Source organism: Lactuca virosa, chromosome 1 (assembly GCF_052849685.1).
Source record: "Lactuca virosa cultivar CGN04683 chromosome 1, Lactuca_virosa_CGN04683_v6, whole genome shotgun sequence".
Lineage (NCBI taxonomy): Eukaryota > Viridiplantae > Streptophyta > Magnoliopsida > Asterales > Asteraceae > Lactuca > Lactuca virosa.
Window position 1 is genome coordinate 213,083,574 of NC_136426.1, and position 19,720 is coordinate 213,103,293.

General features: G+C 37.7%; 1 non-coding gene across 1 annotated transcript; it reads right to left on the bottom strand.

Moving 5' to 3' along the window:
• Positions 1-225: 225 nt before the first annotated feature.
• LOC145151805 (small nucleolar RNA R71) lies at positions 226-332 on the bottom strand. Its single transcript, XR_013732359.1, has one exon. It is a non-coding gene; the product is annotated as a small nucleolar RNA R71 (small nucleolar RNA).
• Between the last annotated feature and the right edge of the window lie 19,388 nt (positions 333-19,720).

Sequence of the window (19,720 nt, forward strand, 5' to 3'; positions counted from 1 at the left end):
AGATCACGAAGACGAGTACAAGCACCTAGAAGAGGTCAATGATATAGCCGATTACTTTAACTTTCCTAATGTGGCCCGCAACACCGTTCTGCTTCGCATGTTACCGGTCACGTTTAAAGGCGCTGCAAAAGATTGGCTAAAATCACTCCCTACAGATCCATCACCACATGGGCTAGAATGAAAGAAGAGTTTATTGATCAATTTTGCCCGCCATCAAAGATAGCCAAGTTGAAGAAAGCTATAGCTAATTTTGGGCAACAAGCCGGAGAATCACTTTATGAGGCGTGGGAGAGGTACAAAAGCTTACTAAGGAATTGCCCACATCATGATCTTAATAGTCAACAAGAAGTCTCCATTTTTTATGATGGAGTAAATGTGACAACAAGGCAATTACTTGACTCGCAAGGACCGCTCACAAAGAAGGCACCCCCGGTGATAAAGCAACTAATTGAGGAATTCTCTAAGCATTCTAGAGAATACCACAATCCAAGGAATGATGTGACAAGGGGATCAGCTTATGCAGCTTCAGAAGATTTGTCGACAGTTATGGCAATGTTGAAAAGCATGGATAGGAGGATGGATAAAATGGATCAAACAATCCATGCTATTCGGGTAGGATGTGAGAATTGCAATGGGCCTCATCTAACTACAGATTGTGATTTAGACGAGAACGGGAATAAGAAAGTGCAAGTATGCTATTCTAGTGGTGATAGATTTGATGACGATTGGCGAAAACCTAAGAAAGAATGGCTACCTTATGATGAGTACAAGAAGGCGAAGGAGGAGAAGTATAGACAAAAGGCAAGGGGTTTTTACCAAAAGGAGGAGCCGGTACAAGAAAAGAAACCAAATTTGGAAGAAATACTCACTAAATTTGTAGCTGCATCCGAGAAAAGACACAATGACCACGATGCTGCAATACAAGATACAAGAACAATATTAAGGAATCAGCAAGCATCTATTCACAACATTGAGAAGCAGCTGGGGCAACTTGCCCAACAAATAAATCAAAGAGCACCGGGAGAACTTCCTAGTAATACCGAAAACAATCCAAGAGGCGCACATATAAATATTGTAACAACTAGGAGTGGAAAGATAATTACTCCTCTGGCCCCTATTCAGAATGAAGATCTGAAGCTGGTACAAGAGGATGAGGCAGAAGAGCAGAACCAAAATTAGACCCAGCTGAACCCAGACACTACTCGCCGAGTCCAGGATATGGACTCGACGAGTCCGACACCTGATCAGAAAATTAAGTCTCCTGTTAAGCCATATCAGCCTCCACTGCCATATCCATCCCGAGCTAGACAAGAAAAGAATGAAGAAGACTACCAGAAGTTTCTAGAACACATACAGGCTCTTCAAATGAATATACCATTCATAGAAGCGGTTGCACAAATGCCAAAATACGCCAAATTTCTCAAGGAGCTTCTAACTAATAGAAAGAAGATGGAAGAAGTGAAGAAAGTGGTTCTAAATGAGAATTGTTCAGCTGCCATGTTGAACAAACTACCGAAGAAGAAGGGTGATCCGGGAAGCTTAACCTACCTTGTCAATTCGGAAATTTAGCTACCATCTATGCATTGGCTGATTCAGGGGCGAGTGTAAATCTCATGCCATACTCATTTTTCAAGAAATTAGTGTTGGGTTATGAGTATTCTAACACTCCTAAGTGTACATGCAACCCTAAATACCTTGGATCTATGTTTTCTCTATTATACATACAATTATGAACATCCAAGGTATTATCCTAATCTAGCATACAAAATAATAAATATAACAAGATAGAATACATACCTCTTTGATGTAGAATGTCTTCATGAAGCTTGAGTGCCTAGTGCCCCAAGTGTGACACCTCAAATGGTTCACACAACACCAAATACACTTGGAATAACTTGAGAGAAACTTGAACACTCCTTGAAATCGTCTAGCCCTCACACTCACACATTAGTGCACGATTTCTTGAGCCATGGGATTCTTTTATATGGTGGCTATTAGGGTTACACCATGTAACTCATAACTTTACCCATTCCTTATGCTCCATGGATTTTAACCTCCATGGAGTATCCATGGGTCACCCCATGGACTTAGTCCAACATAAGGAATCTTGGATCACAAACCCACATATATAAGAATGAATGATTTACACAATCAACCCATATATTTAATTAGTCTCCTTTTGCTCACTTAATTAATTCCAAATTAATTCTTGATCAATACTAATTAAATAACCTTATTAATATATTAGAACTTATAATATATTAACCAACCATAAGTGTTATTTCTCTCATTATAGTCTATCCAAATGCATGATGCCATGCAACCCAAATGGACCATGCCGGGTCGGGTCAAGTCTTACCAATTATAGTTATGGACTTAGACATTAATCCAACAGTCTCCCACTTGGATAAGTCTAAAACTATTATTGCGTATGACTTCAGGAACCGATCAGCAATCGTAGCTCTCAAAAGCTTCCGTCGAACTCTGACCTTGTCGATGAACTCTGACCTTTGTCAATGACTTGTCCATTAGATAAGGGATCATATATTCCTCCATTCTAGATATCATATGGACTGAGACATGGATTATCAATCATTCTCTCTGTCCATTTGTTGTTTCCCGATTTCCGATTCATGATGACTGACTGATTGAACAAATCAAATCAGTCCTGGCTTGGCCAAGCACTCACATGTATCATCTTTAAATCATCGAGGGGCCCACAGATATCGCTCTTATCCCGAAGGTAAAAGGAATGGATAAACTTCGACTCATATGGCTTGTTCTACTACTTGTTGAATCATACACAAAGGCACGTTTTATAACATCGAGTTACCAATGCGTTTTCGTGCAATCAATGTATAACCAACTCATAGTAACAACTCATATCTCTAGGTTTGAAGAATATAAGATATTATCGTCTCATGATCACTCGTGATAAAATCCATGAAGTGATTCAAATGAGCGCGGGTTGAATCCAATACTCAGAACTTATGAGCACTCATGAGTGTTGTAGCACCACTTTGTCCACCAACTTGGACCTCTACAAACCAACCCATGACAGTCTTGATTCATATCTACTTCCAACATATGACCGACTGTGGATGGTTTGAATAACTTAATCATTCAGGAAGAGCGACTTAGTTATTCTGGAAGTCAAAACATGCAAAGTGAAACACAAGAATAAATGAATCAAATATGGTATCAAACCCTATGAATATAAATAAACACTTTTATTTATCACCATACTGATTACTCATTATTCATTGTTTCGGTTTTATCAACTTTATACTTGAATTTAAAACAATAGTTGTCCCATGCTCCAAGAATGTACACTATGTTTTCTAAACACTAGTCATGCCATACACCAAGTATGCATACTATGTTTGTCTATGATCTTTACTTTGTAAAATAGATCAATTGAACATCACTCCAATGATCTTCTTTTCACAGTCCCAAATCCTTACTGCAAATGCAAGAATTCCAAATTCATGTCATTTACTGAAATCTGTTAGATTCTAAACTTATATGCATTGATCCTCTTAATGATTATGCACAAAGTCAGAAAGACTTGACAACAATCATTACAGAGCATTCCAAAGGAGATCAGCTCCTTGGAAACATCCTTCTTTCATTAAGTTTCCTAATCTTACACAGATTGAATAATTTCTAACTTTGAAACATTTCCATATTCCATTTTGACTATCACTTCTGAACAAGAGTTGCTTCCTTACAGATTATGTCAATATGGTCCTTCCAGAATTAACATTATACTTCCAACTGTCCTTGAGCAACCAATCTTTGGTAAACCTTATATTGTCCTCGACAATTGCTTAATCATTTTAGTCATATCCAATTCTAGACCTTTTCCCTTCATAATGCCCCAGGCATTTGGAAAATTTTAGAAAGGATGAATATAGCACATGTAATCGATCCTATATCCGAAGCATATGGGACACGATTCATGATGTCTCACATAAAGACTAAACCAGTCTTTTGCTATAATATTTCCATTTCAATTTGCCAAGTTCTCAAAATTCAGATTATAAAAAAGGATGTCGTAATCATAATCGAATTTTAGAACGCAAATAATGGACCCATATATAGAATTTCCTTATGTTGAGCCATTCCAACATGAAATTCATATATATATCCTTGATTAAATACGATTAAAATCTCAATCTAAGCTTTTAGAATTGAAATGAAGTATAATTTTCTCTCCCTTAATTATAGCAAAACAACTTTTTCAACCCCTGCAACCTCACGAATTGAAACTTTTGTTTTCTATAATTAACATTGCTAACTTGCAACCTTTGTCATAATTATCATGCTCCCACTAACATGATGATTATTAACATAACACTTATGCTCCCACTAGCTTTGACTGTACTCAGAAATCAACTGACTTTCTTACCAAAGTTCAGATTTCTAATAATAGATTGTTTTGATAAAACTTTATCAAAATCATACACCTCTCTTAGATAGCTCACATGTGTGTCTAAACAATTTTAGAACTATGAAAAGGGATGCCGTAATCATAGTCTCAATTTTTTAGACCTTTGCCACTTCTCACAAGTCCATGTTAGTGTGCCGGTAAACCACACACGCTCCACTAACGACTTTGAGAATGCAAATATCACAATTGCTATCTAGCTAAAATCTACTTAGTGAAAGTGTTTCCTCACCATCATTTTCATGAATCGGAGAGAAACCTTATGACACTTAGATTTAATAGTGTATGTGTTCTTATCCATGTGAATTTGTCAAAACCATAATCACAAGACAAGGTTAGTGACAAATCCAAACTCATATTGATTAAACTTGTGCAATCTTAAATTCTTGCCATTTGGCAGCTCAGGTGCCTGCCATTGCTTCCAAGTAGTTGTGCAACCAATTGAGAACTCTCAGAACTCCTATGCAAAGCCAACTTGAATAGGCACAAAAATTTCAACACGATAGGTTATAAACCTCAAGTCGTGTGCTAGTGAAGGACTTTAGGTTTTATTCTTGATTAATTCTTGAAACTTTCAAGAGCTTTAAGACTCCCACTGTCCTCTTGACATATAAGACTCCCTTGTCAAATATTCAAGAGATAGTGCGGATTCTTTATCAAGACTAACACTTTACACAATTGGCCTAAGTTGGTCTCTGTTTTATCCAAAACATCACAACTTACCAATTTCAAATGTACAAGAGTAGATAACCTTTTACTCTTACATTTGACTAGTGTTAACAAACCCTCTTTAAGATATGTCACTCAAGTTACAATCTTGGAGTATGACTCTAAGAATTGTTTTGGAACGAAGTATGACTCATCTTTTTGATTTAACCATTTCAATAATTCATGACTCCTCTTCTTAGTCATAAGAATGCACTAAGATGACTTTAGAGGACCAATTGTGATATGGTATCTTAATCATTAAGATGATCATAAACATGATACTAAAGTACTCTCCCATCTTTTCAGATTTGAGAAACTTTTATCTTTCTGCCATACTTTGATTCTTCTTATTCGTTCTGTCTTACATTGAAACTTCTCCAATGCTACAGACTTATACTTAAACTTATAAGTATAACCATATTTACTGAACTTAAGTAAATCATGACGAATAGTCTTCTTGATCTTTTGTGGTGGACTTGACCAGTGCACAAGAATGTGTACTCGATCCCTTAGTCCTTTCCTTATTCACATACGGAATTAGTCTTAATTTTCCAAGCTGAAAGTTCTCATTCATCATACTATACAACTTGCATGATTCCAAGTTTCGGTCCAATTGAACCTTGGGTGATGAGAATCTTTCCTTATTTGGTAATATTAGACACTACCACAACCGAAAGAATCAAATCCATTTTTCCAATATTGCTATCAATGGAATCTTATAAGCAACAACTTTTCACAAATGCCATTATAAGGATACTTAAAATAAATAAAATCAAAACCTTTTTCTTTTATTTTAAAACTTTGCGGAAAAACTTATCCTTACAATCCATATGAAAACCTTGTTGTTATCTATTCCTAAGCAATATAAATATCATAACTCTTAAGTAATAGCCCAAAATTCTGATCACCGAACCATGTGATTGAAATCCATCTTCGCGATCAGAATCAGCATGTACTTAATAGAGTTAGACAATGGACTTTACCTGAAGTAGAGCCAAACTTATTGACTTTAACATCCTTAGGTAAATTTGGCAGCTTCGTAACCAATGCCCCTTCCTTTGGCAATAGTTACCTATGGACCCTTGATAATGGGACTATCTCAAACTTCGCCTCTCTCTTTACCATTGGGTCAACCGAGTTGACTATGGCCGATCCCTTTCCATTGGGAAGAGAGAGCTTTACTGGATATCCAATGTCATCATTGTCAATGTCCATAGCGTTTTAGGAAGTTGATCTTAGCAAATAGATAAGATCATTAAGGGTCTTGTCTTAGTCTGTTTCATAGGATTCCCAAAAGAACTCACTATGTGACTTAGAAAGTAGTTGAGCCACCAACTTTCTCAAGACTTTGACACCCAACTCTCCCGGCTTGTCAATATGTGACTACATCTCCAAGATGTGATCACACCTAGACCTTGCCTTGCCAATAGGGCTTGAGTGACCTTAAACTTTTTAGGAACTTGTGGGTTAGGGAGAATAATTGGAGGAGGTGAAAGAAGTATGATATCCATGGGACATCATCTTCATTTAGGAAAGCTTGTTTCAAGAGATTTGGGAAGATCATAAATGTCTAGACCAGACATCTTTTTGGGAGATATTCAAGATAGTTGATTTAAAGTCCTTAATATGACACCCAATATGAAATATTAAGGCTAGGACCCAACAAACTATTTTATAACTTAGAAGAGGGATGCCGTAATCCAAGCTATAAAATATTTGAAGGTAGGTGAATGACGATTCACCAATTTCCACCATGAAAAACGAAATAATTTATTAGGTTTTAATTGGATTTGAAAGTCCTAGAACTTTGAGATTCATTGAACTGTTCAAAGGCATGTTTCATTCTCGAGTGTGCCCTTCAGGTTTTGTGACTGGGATGCCGAGGATCACAAAACAAGGTGTGAATAACCATGCAAATATAGTTGGTACCCTTAATATTTATCCCTTAATCAGTGTGCCGGTTAACCACACACGCTCCACCGATACTATGATAAATATTAAGTTACCCTTTGCCTACCTTGTTAAGTCCAGGTTAGTGTGCCAGTTAACCACACACGCTCCACTAACGACTTAAGCAAAGTGCAAAGTGTAATTTCATGGGTTAGCACCAAATTCACATTTTCCTAAGTAACTAAGATTGGGTATTAATAAGAGTTTAGTTACTTAGTATTTATCATTAATACTTTTAATGAAAGGAGAATTATAGTCCTTGTCCTACCCGTTCGGCTAACGACCCTCCACCAGTCAAAGAAGCGGTGGGTGAGAGTGGACACCCATTAAACTGCCATTTTATAGGCAGTAACCTTATACCCCCCTTATAGACCGGCTTCGTGAATGAGGCCTACTAACGGTAAGACTGACTTTACTCTTATACATATATATAAATATTATTAACTTATAATATTATAAAGTATAAGGGTTGAATTTTAACTTTTAAAATTCTAAGGGCTAACTTGGAATTAAAGTATTCATAAGTGAAAACTTTTTCAAATTCCAAAACTTGAGGGCAAGTTTTGAAACAATTCAAAACTAATTAATTCCATAACTTATGAGTTTAAAGTAGTTTTAATTAAAAAAAAACTCTTCAAGTTCCATAACTTGAGGACAAGTTATGGAAGACTTTAAACTAATTAATAAAAAAAATAACTTTTTTTTATTGTAACTTATGGAACTAATTAAGGTTACACTTTTTTTTTTAATTTAATGAAGAGACTCTTGAACCTCCATAACTTGAGGACAAGTTATGGAGTCATAAAACCATTTAATTAGAACTAGACTCTTCATTTTGTAACCTTTACCAACTTTTATGAGTTTTATGATTCTTAAATGTGACTTTTCATATAACTTGAGGACAAGTTACAAAAACACACTTTGGAATCAACTCTTAGATTAAAATGGATTGAAAACAACTATTTCACACAACTTTTCTATTAATCTAAGAACCTCATAAGAACAAGATAATTCAAATCATCAATCTTCAAGAAATTAGCATGAACATACAAACTAATAGAAATCTTGAAATTATGACAATTATCTTAGAAATTGGATTAGCATGAACATTACCACATCAAAAACAAGTTTATAAGTCCAAAAACATCTTAGGGTAATGTTCCTACTCCAATTCTAGCCAAAACAATATATGCATCCAACTCGATTTTTCAGCTACTTTTGCAAGTATAACAAGAAAACAAGCCTAGGCTCTGATACCACTGTTGGGTTATGAGCATTCTAACACTCCTAAGTGTACATGCAACCCTAAATACCTTGGATCTATGTTTTCTCTATTATACATACAATTATGAACATCCAAGGTATTATCCTAATCTAGCATACAAAATAATAAATATAACAAGATATAATACATACCTCTTTGATGTAGAATGTCTTCATGAAGCTTGAGTGCCTAGTGCCCCAAGTGTGACACCTCAAATGGTTCACACAACACCAAATACACTTGGAATAACTTGAGAGAAACTTGAACACTCCTTGAAATCGTCTAGCCCTCACACTCACACATTAGTGCACGATTTCTTGAGCCATGGGATTCTTTTATATGGTGGCTATTAGGGTTACACCATGTAACTCATAACTTTACCCATTCCTTATGCTCCATGGATTTTAACCTCCATGGAGTATCCATGGGTCACCCCATGGACTTAGTCCAACATAAGGAATCTTGGATCACAAGCCCACATATATAAGAATGGATGATTTATACAATCAACCCATATATTTAATTAGTCTCCTTTTGATCACTTAATTAATTCCAAATTAATTCTTGATCAATACTAATTAAATAACCTTATTAATATATTAGAACTTATAATATGTTAACCAACCTTAAGTGTTATTTCTCTCATTATAGTCTATCCAAATGCATGATGCCATGCAACCCAAATGGACCATGCCGGGTCGGGTCAAGTCTTACCAATTATAGTTATGGACTTAGACATTAATCCAACAATTAGATCTCCCGGAGCCGAGGCCAATTCGAATGGCAATTCACCTAGCAAATAAAATGGTTACATTCCCAAGGGGAATATGCGAAGATCTATTGGTGAAGTTTGATAAGTTCGTGTTTCCCGCAGACTTTATAGTTTTAGACATGGAAGCGAATCCTCAAGTCCCGATCATTCTTGGAAGACCTTTCCTTAACACCGCAAGCGCTATAGTTGACATGCGAGATTCCAAACTTACTCTACGGGTGGGGGATGAATCAGTCACTTTTGGGGTTGATCAAGCCATGAAGCACGCAAGGAATAGTGATGACACAGCATTTTCGATAGATATGTTGGAAGAATTAATGGAGGAATGGAACAATGAAGAACCAAACAAGTCCACCATCACCTTCGATGAAGAATTCGATGCTAAAAGTGACCTACTGGAAATAGAGACACTGCTTGAGGAAGCTGATTATGATGAGCTGATCAACAGTACTGAACAGTCTACTCGCCGAGTAGACTCGACCTACTCGACGAGTCCATCCAAAGAATCCCGATCAGCCGCGAAATTTGCCCAGGACTCGACGAGTCACCTCACTGGACTCGACGTGTGCAACGTCCAGAACACGAAAACTGAGCTGAAAGCACTACCAGGTCACTTGGAGTATGCATTTCTTGAAGAGGGTCAACAAAAACCTGTAATTATAGCTGCTGATTTGGCCAAACGTGAGAGAGAAAGTCTTGTGGGGGTACTAAAGAAGAGGCAAGGTGCTATAGCATGGAAGATAACCGACATCAAGGGAATTAGTCCACCTTATTGCTCTCATAAAATTAACTTAGAAGATGGGGCTAAACCTGTAGTTCAACGCCAAAGAAGACTAAACCCGAACATGCAAGAAGTTGTGAAAAAGGAGGTGGTGAAACTATTAGATGTCGGGATTATTTACTCAATTTCCGATAGCCCGTGGGTGAGTCCGGTGCAGGTGGTACCAAAGAAAGGAGGAATGACGGTGGTAGCAAATGAAAATAACGAATTAATTCCAACAAGAACGGTGACCGGGTGGCGTGTTTGCATCGACTATAGGAAACTAAATGATGCCACATGCAAGGATCATTTTCCATTGCCATTTATTGATCAAATGCTCGAGAGGTTGTATGGGCATCTATATTATTGCTTTCTCGATGGTTTTCCGGGGTATTTTCAAATTCCAATAGACCCACAAGATCAAGAGAAGGCTACTTTTACATGCCCGAGTGGAACATTTGCATATAGACGTATGTCTTTTGGGTTATGCAATGCACCGGCTACTTTCCAAAGGTGTATGATGGCCATTTTCCATGATATGATCGAGAAGTTTATGGAGGTTTTCATGGATGACTTTTCGGTTTTCGGGTCCTCTTTTGAAGATTGTTTTTCCAACTTGGATCTAATGTTAGCAAGGTGTGAGAAGACCAACCTTGTCCTTAATTGGGAGAAGTGTCATTTTATGGTGAAGGAAGGAATTGTGCTAGGACACAAGGTCTCGAGGATGGGGATAGAGGTTGATAGAGCGAAGGTGGACACTATAGCCAAACTACCACCTCCAACAAATGTCAAGGGGGTAAGAAGCTTTTTAGGCCATGCAGGGTTTTATAGGCGCTTTATTAAAGACTTTTCGAAGATCACAAGACCCTTGACTCAACTTCTTTTGAAGGACGCCCCATTCAACTTTTCTAAAGAATGTCTTGAATCATGTCATTTGCTGAAGGAAAAGTTGACTACTTCACCTATTATGATAGCACCAAATTGGAGTCTTCCTTTTGAGCTCATGTGTGATGCTAGTGACTTTGCGGTGGGAGCTGTTTTGGGACAAAGAATTGACAAGCATTTTCAGCCGATCTACTATGCAAGTAAGACCCTGAACCCAACACAAGAGAACTACACTACTACAGAAAAGGAGCTACTAGCAGTGGTTTTTGCATTTGATAAATTTCGTTCATATTTGGTTTTGTCAAAAACCATAGTTTTTACCGACCATTCTGCCCTTAAGTATCTTTTTGCTAAACAAGATGCTAAGCCAAGGTTGATTCGTTGGGTGTTGCTGCTACAAGAATTTGACATTGAAATACGAGATAAGAAGGGGATGGAAAACATGGCTGCCGATCATCTATCGAGATTGGAAAACCTGCACTTGGAAGAGTTGGAAGAAAACAAGATTGGAGATGAATTTCCCAAAGAATATTTATTGGTTATAGCAGGAGAGATTCCATGGTTTGCAGATATAGCTAACTATTTAGCTAGTGAATACATCCCAAAAGACTTGACCCGCCAACAAAAGAAGAAGTTCTTTTCAGAAATTAAGTATTATTTTTTGGGATGAGCGATACATCTTTCGTAGCTGTGCTGATGGTATGATAAGAAGATGTGTATCCGGGAAAGAAAGTCGGGAAATCTTGAAGCATTGTCATAGCGGGCCCACCGGAGGACATCATGGAGTGCAATATACGGCTAAGAAGGTTTTTGATTCGGGGTTTTATTGGCCTACTATCTTTAAAGATGCTACAAAATTTGTCAAAGAATGCGATTCATGCCAAAGATCGGGAAACATTTCATCACGAAATGAGATGCCCCAAAATAGCATTCAAGTTTGTGAAATATTTGATGTTTGGGGAATTGACTTCATGGGACCTTTCCCAATGTCAAAGGGAAATAACTACATATTGGTAGCAGTCGATTATGTATCCAAATAGGCGGAGGCACAAGCATTACCCACCAATGATGCTCGAGTAGTGGTACGTTTCCTCAAAAAGTTATTTTCAAGATTTGGAGTTCCAAAGGCTCTAATTAGTGATCGAGGCACCCACTTCGCAAATGATCAGTTAGCTAAGGTGTTGCAAAAATATGGTGTCAACCATATATTTTCAACATCCTATCATCCTCAAACAAGTGGGCAAACTGAAGTTACAAATCGGGCATTGAAGAGAATATTAGAAAGATCGGTTGGAAGTAATAGAAAGGAATGGTCGGATAAGCTTGATGATGCACTATGGGCGTTTAGAACAGCTTTCAAAACACCTATTGGTACTACACCATATAGGTTGGTTTATGGGAAGAATTGCCACTTGCCAGTTGAGATTGAGCATAAAGCATTTTGGGCTTTAAAGATGTGCAATTTTGATTTGGCTGAACTTAGAAACAACCGATTGATGCAAATGAATGCTCTTGAAGAACTAAGGAATGAGGCATACACTAGTTCCTTGATTTACAAAGAAAAGACCAAGAATTGGCATGATAAAATACTCAAGGGTAATAAGGACTTTCATGAAGGACAAAAGGTGTTACTTTTTAGTTCAAGGCTCAAACTTTTTCCGGGCAAGCTAAAGACACGATGGGATGGTCCATTTGTAGTGAAGGAAAATTTTCCACATGGAGCTATTGAGCTAATATCAAGAAATGGAACTCCTTTCAAAGTCAATGGTCATAGAGTGAAAAGATATGAAGAAGGAATTCCAAGAAATGAAGAACTTGAAGAAGGGCTGCTGCTGGAAGGGATTACAGAAACGTAAGCGGGAAGGAGTCCAACTAATGACTCCTTAAAAAGAAGCGCTTCCGGGAGGCAACCCGCGTTTAGAGTTTGCTTTCTTTTTTCCTTTATTTTTCATTTTTATTTTAAGTTTTTCTTAGGATCTGCTTTTATCATTCTTCTTCTGAGTTTCTGATGTTTGCTTGAGGGGAAGCAATGCTCAAGTGTGGGGTGTGGCATACAATTTAAAATTTTGATGTTTTTAGCTTTATGAATAAAAGACTCGTCGAGTCCCGAAACCTGCTCGGCGAGTCCATTTGAGAAATCCCGATTAAACGCGGAATCGCAAACCTACTCGGCGAGTAGGTACACCTACTCGGCGAGTCCACGTATTTACCAGAAAAAAAATTATTTTTTTTACACATTCAGTAAAAGGGATTTTTAACCCTAATTAAGAAACATTTCAACATTTCACCCAGCCGCCACCCATACACGACGAGCGAGTTCCCTCAAGGTTTTCATCTTGATTTCTTCCATTTTCTTCCAAATCCAACCACAAGGTAACCATTTTTCACTCTTAATCTGTTAAAAGTTTCAATCTTTGGTGAAGTTATACCCTTAATTTCTGCAAAATCCCGATTTTGACTAAACTTGGATTTTAGGGTTTTGAGTTCTTGTTAAATTAGGACGTTTTAGACAAAATTTATTATATATTGATGCTCCTGGAACATACCGAAGCAAACCCCTGAATTAATTTTTAGATTTGGCCGGTTAATTTCATCTAAAAGATCTGGACTCGCAAAGTTCGTCCTGCTCGCCGAGTCGGGTCGTGGACTCGGCGAGTCCATGTTGCAGAAGCCAGGAATTTTTATGTTTTTAATCTCTCCGTGTTTTGTTTTTGGTATGTTTGGTTGTGTTTTGCAGGCAGAATGTCTAGAAGAGGGCAGAGTTCCAGGGGAGGTGACTATGGGGATCTTTCATGGTTAAACTTTCCAAGCATTACCTCAAAATCTTCATTGGCTCGTGCGAAAAACAAACTGGAAGCATTGAAACGCAAGGAAATATATGTTCCAAATGCAATTGACTGGCAGTGGATTGGTCAAACTGGGTTGGAGGAGGAGTTGAACCCTTATTTGGTCAAGTCTTTCAACAATGAGGGGAATAGTTTGCAATGGCTGGAGCCGACTTTTTAAAATTCAAGAGCCCGTTTATCAAGAGTTGTGATGGGAATTCTTTGCCACTATTTCCTTCCGAGGTGGTAGTGACTATTACAATCCTAACACTATTACTTTCTGTCTTGGAGGGGAGTTGCATCAATGTAGCATTGCAGAGCTTGCTTGGAGGATGGGGATATATGATCAAGATGTAATTATGTCCGAAGATTTTGAAACCTTCCTAGAACAATGTCACAAAGATTTGCCTGAGGGGGTGGTGGCATCGACTTGGTGGAACACAATCGCCAATCGGGTCTACATTCCGTCATCCGCTCAAGAGGGGAGCATCCGTTCCCCAATCCACCGCTTAATACATCGTCTGATAGCGATCACAATTAACATGCGAAAGGATGACGATAAGGTTCCCACCCTTGACATTTTCTATATGTGGAGTATTATAACTCTCGATGTTTTCTGCAACTTGCCATATTGCTTGGCGAAATATTTAACAGAAGGTGCAGTCAAAGAGCGGATCACCTCAAAGATCAACGGGGGCTTGTTTGTCACAAAGCTTGCGAGAACATATGGGATTTTTGAAAAAGGGGAAGCTCGGATGTTGAAAATGGTTCTGTCCCCTCCTTTTAGCACCACCTTATATAGGAGGGCGGGGATCATTGACGACTATGGTGGGGGGGCACAATCAAGCAAAGGAGTGGATGATGAGTTGCCTATGGATTGGTACCACGTTGAGGCAAGAAGGTACCAAGATGACCTTGGTAGAAGTATGAATTATAACAACGAGTCATTTGTTTATCTCTTTGAACAAATGAATATTGCGCCGAGGCCCGGACCCGGATTCCCGTATGTGATGAGTTGGGAGGAGCGTGTGCAGAGGAGGAACAATCAAGCAAGTGGGAGTGGAGCTGGAGGAGATGATATTGAAGAAGATTGAAAGTTTATGCTTTTAATTTGGATGTTATTTTATTTTGTTGGTTTTGTGTTTTGTACTTTTATGTATTAAGACTTAATTAGGAGTGTGCTTGTTTTCTTTTACTGTGGTTGCCTTGTTTCTTTTCAGGATTGAAGATTAGGATGCAATATAAGAGTCTCATTGGTCAAGGCTAGAGTGAGGGTCGGTTCTAGACGAGAGTATGCAATTTCAAATTTAGGATCGAGTCCGTTAGGAATAAGGGTGACAAAATGTGTTATTTACTGAAGAAATCAAAGAAGAGTCGCTGAATTGTCATATTCCAGCAGATTAGCAAATGATCAAAAGCAGAACATTATTTTTTTCCACTCAGCGCTCTACTCGCCGAGTGCACATATTGGACTCGACGAGTCCATCTGCAATATCACGGTTTTCTGCTTGGAGTCAATTTACTCGCCGAGTTTCCGTTTTACTCGACGAGTCACTCAAGATTCTACTCTCATGATTCGGATTTTGGGCACATTCGCTGCAGTTTTTACTCATATTATCATGAAGATTAATTCCTGGAGATTTCTGAGAGCTTTTTCCTTAATAATTGGAGCTATTTAGATGTTTTGTCACACGAGATTCGACACCCAAGACATGGATGAGCTGTTCCCATGTCTAAAGTCAATTGAAGATGGAGCTTAAAGAAGATCAACCTCGCCACTATTACATTAGTTATAATTTTAGTTTCAATTGAAATTTTCGAAAATTTTGCATAAAAATTGTTAGGATCTAATTTAGAAAATTTTGGTAAAAAGCAATTAGGAATCATGCTAAGTGTTATGTTTGATGATTGCATGAAGACCCAAATGTTTAGTCGAGCCTATACACGATATAGTGCATTTGTGGCCCCCTTTGTTCTAGTGAAATCATGGGACAAAAACATAACCTCGCTTAGTTTGAGGGATGCAATAAGTTTAGCATCGTGTACCAGAAATGTATCCAGGAATTTTTTTATCTTTAATCAATAAAGGTTGAAGTTGAGCGCCCCTGCTTAAGCATGTAGGGTTTTGAGTGAAAGAAAAAAAGTGAGGTACATGTAATAAAAAAAAAGAGAATTACAAGAAAAGTTTGAAGAATTTTTGGAGTACAAAGTATGAAGATCAAAGATAAAAAATTCTGAAGAAATTCTAAAAAGTTGAAGATACCCAAAAATCAAAGAAAATCAAAAAGGTGGCAAATTTGAAGAATTCAAAGAAATCAAAGTTCAAATTATCAAGAAGGTGAAGAATTCCAAAAAGCTCCATAGTGGTATCGAAAAATTGTAATTTTTAGATTATGTATGCTTGGGTTGCTCAACCAAAAACACCTTGAGACTAGGAGGTTTTCTGCGGATGGATTCGGAGGGATGCATAAAATGAGCATTGTTCAAAAGAATTGGGCGAGTGTTTATGAGGATTGTGAGTATTTAAAATTGAGGGGGGTCCTTAGGAAAAACTTTAGACACAAATGCATGGGTTGCGGTCTTGGCATAATGGTTGGGTTTGATTGGGATTGTCTTATGTAGTATTAGTGTGTTAAAATTCAGTTTTGCTTGGGGGCAAGCAAAAGTCAAGTGTGGGGTATTTTGATATTTGCATATTTAGCCATATATTTAGTATAGATTTTTATCAATTATTAGCTAATTGTTTGCATATTATGGACAAAAGGTACTTAATAATGTTTAAATTGTATTTTCAGTCCAGAAGTCATGCTCGGGAGCAAAAAGGAGGAAGGAGATGCAATTAGAAGCTGCAGAATGAAGAAAGAAGTACAAACCTGAACCTACTCGGCGAGTCCAATCGTCTACTCGACGAGTTTCCACGAAGATTCGCGAAGCAACACGTAAAGTCCTTACCGTACACGGATTCTTCAAGGGTACTCGGCGAGTCGGTTGTCTACTCGACGAGTAGCCCCTGTTTTGAGTTATCTATAAATAGAAGCAATAAATCCGATTGGAGGATCTTTTCTGGCTTTTCTGGAAGATACTTTGCGACTAAGGAAACCCTTGGAGACCTGAAGAACGTGAGAAGAACCCTAATCTCTCATTCTTAGAAGATTCAAAGCAACTTAGGTTTAATTTTCCACTTTATCTTTGAATTGAACAATGTTTGAGTTGATTACTTTCGTTTTTAGCTTTTTGACTACTGTAATCATGAGCTAAATTTACTAGTTTCTGTTTAGGGAAGACAATTTTACTCCTATGGATTGATTTTATGGTTTGATTAATTGTTAATTGGTGATTTTGTTAAATTAAGATTGTTAAAGATCCTTATGCATTAACCATAACTATTCTCTGTTAATAGGAAGGCAATTAGGCTGCATGAACATCTCTTAATTGTTTACCTCATATGATTTATGTGAACACTTTGTTATGTGCCTAGGACTAGTGAATATGAAACTAGGATTAATTAGAGAATGGGTAAATTAATATATGAGCTTGTTGATAAACCAACAACAAGAGGCTAATTGAATTAGTAATTTGATTAACCAATTACAAGTCTTATTTAATCCGAATAATTGAACTAGGGAATTAATTAGCTTAAACACTTGATCACTCCTTAAATTAATTGATTTTCTAAGGATTGGTAATAGCGAATGCGAATCTAATCACTTTAGTCGGTAACCAATAACAATTAATCTATTAAAATTAACCATAGGAGTGAATGAGTTGAACCTAAGCAGAAACCTCTTATTAAATTTGGTGAATTTTTACTTGGTTTTAGTTGATTAGTTAATTGCGTGTTAGTTAGTGTGTCTAAGTTTCTAGTCTTGTAAAACTAGAGAAAACCCTTTTACTTTTATTACTTGTTGGTTAAAATTAGTTATTAGGTTAACTTCCGTTCCTCGAGTTCGACACCCTACTTATTCAACTATACCACTAAAAGACAGGTTCACTGCCTTTGTGTGTTTAAATTATATTTTTAGAGTAGGAATAAAACGAGTTGGTTTTACACACATCAATCCCCCTCCTCAAAATGTGATTAATATATGATAATATAGGGTCTCTTAAGTCAAAACACGAGTTTGGGTAAAAATCCCGCGTTAAAATCATGAAAAACGGGCTTAAAACGAAGTTGGGGTCGAAAACCGGGAAGAAGCTGCGAACAGCCGAAGTCAGGAGGCGAGGTTCGGTCCATGGTGCTGAACAACCGAAAGCAGGTTCGGTCGGAGAAGGGTTCGGTTGCGAGGCTAGGATCGAAGGTGGTGGGAAGCGAAATAGACCGAACTCTGAAGGAGCGAAATGGACCGAGAGGCGCGTAAGGAGCCAAACCCGAAGGTGACTTCATTTCTAATAGGGACTTCGGTTCTAATAGGTTTCGGTTCTAATAAGTTTCAGTTCTTTAGCAGTTCGGTCCAAGCAAGTTCGGTTCTCACTAGGAGTTTCGGTCCATGAGAGGGGTTTCGGTCCAAGAGGCTTCTTAGGGTTTCGCTTCTTAGGGTTTCGCCTCTATGAGGGTTTCGCTCCTATAGAGTTGTTTTTCCGTTTATCTTCCCGTTTCGAGTTGTTTTTGACTAAATTAAGGGTCGGGATGCCCCGAGTGATTATAAAAAGTTGAGAGAGATTTTTGAGAGAGATTTCATATTCTTGGAGAGATTTCACATACTTAGAGAGATTTGGGAGAGATTTCACATACTTGGAGAGATTTCACCTACTTAGAGAGATTTGGGGGAGATTTCACATACTTGGAGAGATTTCACATACTTAGAGAGATTTGGGAGAGATTTCACATACTTGGAGAGATTTGGGAGAGATTTCACATACTTGGAGAGATTTGGGAGAGATTTCATATTCTTGGATAGATTTCACATACTTAGAGAGATTTGGGAGAGATTTCACATACTTGGAGAGATTTGGGAGAGATTTGAGATAGAGAGAGATAGAGCGAGAGAGATTTGAGAGAGACTTCGTTTGTGCCCTTTTTGGATGTTTAGCTTCGCCACGCAAGGTTTGTAAACCTCGCTAAGCCTCGTTATGAATGTTATACGCTCCCGAGGGGGTACAGCATAGTGTTTTACCAAGTAGTTTCATCCCTTATCCTGATTAGGGTTTGAGAATTCTGAACATATGAATTTTTCAAGTGATAACTTCTTATTAAAATAGCAAGTTGTACAGTAATAACATAATGTAAACCCTCATATACAAGGTTAATTGAGTTGACCGGTTTGACTTGTTGACTTTATTTGACTTTGACTTGACCAGAATTTGACGGTTGTCACACAAAATCAAACATGAATCTGGAAAACGAAGATGAAGAGGGGGAGTGCATGACAGGAAAAAAAAACTTACCATTCAGTTTTCTAATTTAGATCTGATCGACTGATAGACAGACATGATTTGTGTGTGTGTGCATGGTGGTTACGAAGGGAATAAGCAGGGGTGAGGCTAGGGTTTTCAGAAGGGTTTCAAGATTTAAATATATAGATAAATATGTTGAAGAAGGGAGAGACAAATAAATTGAGACATATAGAAAGACAATCCTTGATGGTGGCAACACTCAGTGGTGGAAGGCTGCAAAAATGTTGGGGCGAGATAGAAATCTAAGATCGAATGATGAGGTGGTAGTGTGGTGGGATCGTCTGGGGCAGGTGAAGGTGACCGACGGGGGGAGGTGGGGGCGACGATAGGTAGTTGCCCAAAATAATGACTTCTCTATTTCACTTTGTTGTAAATAAAAACCAGCATATGAAAGACAAATGTTAGAATCATATATGTTGTTTGGGGTTTGCGAGCGAAAGAGATTAAAAGGAAACACATTAATGCAAATAAAGGTTATACATCTATGAATGAAATGGAAAGGTGGAGATATAACAATAAGGGCCAGAAAAATGGGAATTTAAAAATTGAATTTTAAAAAATTTAATATATCCTCAGGGGATTCAACAAGACTCAATCGAGATTCAACAAGACTCAATCAACAATTAAAGGGATTAGGTGAAAAGTCTACTAAAATTAAGGAATTGTATGCGTTGGTTGATTGTACGTTCAGTTTAAAAACTTGAACGACTTA